Source organism: Cucumis melo, chromosome 7 (genome assembly GCF_025177605.1).
Source record: "Cucumis melo cultivar AY chromosome 7, USDA_Cmelo_AY_1.0, whole genome shotgun sequence".
NCBI classification, from domain to species: Eukaryota; Viridiplantae; Streptophyta; class Magnoliopsida; order Cucurbitales; family Cucurbitaceae; genus Cucumis; species Cucumis melo.
Genome location: NC_066863.1, coordinates 14,192,794 through 14,195,936, shown reverse-complemented (window position 1 = coordinate 14,195,936; position 3,143 = coordinate 14,192,794).

Below are 3,143 nucleotides of genomic sequence, written 5' to 3'. Positions count from 1 at the left end.
AGTTTTAGATGAAAATCATTAAATTTTTGTTTAAAAAATATCCTTAAATTATTGAAAATTTTTATAAATACCTTTGAACTAAAAAAAAAAAAAAAAGTTAAAAAACACTCTCGTTAACCTAATTTTACACCAATTTTCTCACCAACCAAAATAAAAACAAAAAATTTAAATTCAAACATTAAATTCTAAAATAAAAAATTTGGGTTTTTTTTTTTAGATATAACAAAGCGCGAAAATGTTTATACCTTATAGAACAATTTTGAACAAGGAAAAAGCCTATAACCCCACACCGTGAAATAACAAAAGTACCCCTCGGTCACACATGTGTGAAAAGCAATTAAAAACAATTTTTACCTAGTTTAAACGATTTTGTATCCAGTCTAAACGATCATATACCTATTCAAACGATCTTGTAACCTTGTACCCAATCTAAACGATCTTGTACGTAGTCTAAACGATCTTGTACCTAGTCTAAGCAATCTTCTACCTAATCTATACGTTCTTGTACCCAGTCTAAATGATCTTGTACCTATCTAAACGATCTTGTACCCGGTCTAAAAGATCGTGTACTCAGTCCAAACGATCATGTACCTATCTAAACGATCTTGTACCCAATCTAATGATCTTATACTAAATTTAAATGATCTATTAGTGATAGTGATCGATCTCTGTCTATCTATATCTATCTTGGATAGACAACTGATTGTTTAGATATTGGTATATGATCATTCATGATCGTTTAAATCCTACATCAATATCATTTAGATCTTGTATCGAAAAGAAAAAAAAAGATAAGAGATGATGAAGAAGGAAGAAATTCTGGAAAATGAAATGAAAAAATCGCAAACAAGAAGAAGTGTGAATATAGAAAAGAAGTAATGATATGAAAAAATTAATAATATGAATTGGATAAGAATAAATAGCAAAGAAAAAGAAAAAGAAGTGAAACAACAAAGGGCAAATATGAAATTTATGAAAAAACAATTACGGCTTCATGGGCTTTAATTTTTTGTTACACGGGTTGTAAATACTTTTTGGTTTTGTTATATTTATGTAAATTAACCTAAAAATTTTATACTTAAAACATACTAAAACAATAACTGGTCAATAAAAAAATTTACTTTACCATTAACACACATTAACCTTTTGAAAATACATTTAAACTTCCAAAAACACCATAAACTTTAAAAAAATACCATAAACTTCCAAAATGAGTTCAAGATCAATACCCTTGTCGTTAATTTTGGATGAAAACCGTTAAAGTTTTGTTTAAACAATACCATAAATTTTTAAAAGTTTGAAAAATACCTTTAAACTTAAAAAAAGTCCAAAAATACCTACACCATAGTATTTAAATAGAAATCATTAATCACTCGTGACAAAAAGAACTTTAGAAATTAAAAAATGTTAAAAAAAATGCTACAACCATCAATATGACGATCATTTTATTTGAAGTTTTCTTAAGTTTGAAAAAAAACTAATTTTTAAAAAAATCAAATTATGTACATATTCATTTTTTCTATATACATACTGATCAAGTTATTATGGTCTTTAGGTAAAACAATAGAGTCTAAACGCAAGATAAAGTGTCAAAACACGTAGCTTTTTCTAAAAATTCATAAAGATAAGAGAATGTGACTTATATAAGTCTCCATGCCTGATTTACCATGTTTTTAGTGCTTTTATCGCAGGATATTGAGGAAAAGAAGAATTATAGTGAATTGCAAGAGGAATGCATACAAAAGTTGATGCGATAGGAAGATTTCATGGTGATTTACTTCACTAGGCGATAAGTCACATCATCATGCAAAGAGATTCACAAGAAGACAAGAATGGTAGTTGGAGTTGATATGACCTGACAGACTGCTTTTGGCGTCGAAATGTGTAGAAGAATAGAAGCTTCGGGCCCAAAGTTGCCTATAAAAGACCTGCATCTTCACCATGTAAAGGAGGTCTGAATGGACCAAACCTTAGAGAGAAGCCAGTAGAAATGAGTAAACTTTCCCCTTTTCTAGAAGTCCTTCCCCTCTTCACCTCCTCTCGGGTCAACCTTTTGAGTGAGAGCTTAGAGTGAGATTAGAGAGAGAAATCACCTTTTTTCCTAACTTGTAAAAGATCCAAAGAATGTTCACAAGGCATTCTGCGACTTGGCTCACCTTTTTAGTTTCCATTTTTGTACTTCTACTGTAATGTTTTGACTTTATTATTTCAATGGTCGAAAGGCCTACATCTATCAATATATTGCAGTTTTATTCCCTGTCAATCTTTTATTTCTTTACTATTCATCTTTTAAAGTGTTATAAGTAATTTAAGTTCATGATAAAGTGCTTGATAACAACTCTTTACTTATAAGATTCATCGCGTTTAGTTTAGCTTGACTCCATCGCTTGGCCAATATTTATCACCAACTGCTTGAGAGAGTAAGTAGCAAGAACATGGTTAAACGCGTGTAGAAAGGAGTTTGGAAACAAACTCCATTCTGGCGATTAACCTCTATCATTTATGTCCCGAAAGGAGAACAAGTATGGTACCTTGACACTGAGAGGTTGTGTACACCTCATCCTACACATGTCCTTGCTTAGTATGCGATACATAGGGTGACTTTGAGTATCTTGACGTGTTAAATGCCAAAACGCTCATCTTTAGATCCTTACACTTTGCTTAATTGGCTACTCCTTCCTTTCTTAACTACAGTCATAATGTAGGCAATAAAACAACTTAGCAAGAGGAATAAGACAAACATATACTTTTATTAACTTGAACAAAGCGTTTTACAACTCTTTAGATAAATTACACAAGTACAAAACTTAAGCTTAAACACCTCGATAACCTCTTCTTGCCTAGCAAGTCCTTTCGCTTTTCCTATACTTGGCCTTTACACCTATAACCTGGAATGTAAAACTTTAAAACATAAGTCTAAAAGACTCAGTGAGGCTTTATGAAACCATTTTGTGAAATACCTTTTGTAAACATTATTTCGCCAAACATATCAAATCACATAAATTCATCTATTATGTAAACTTATCATTTCGCATATCACATTAATACACATTTCACATCTCACACATTAGTCAAGTCATTTCTTTCGCCAAAAATCCCGAATCATTCTCTATGCAAGGACTCATCATCTCACGTTTAGACTA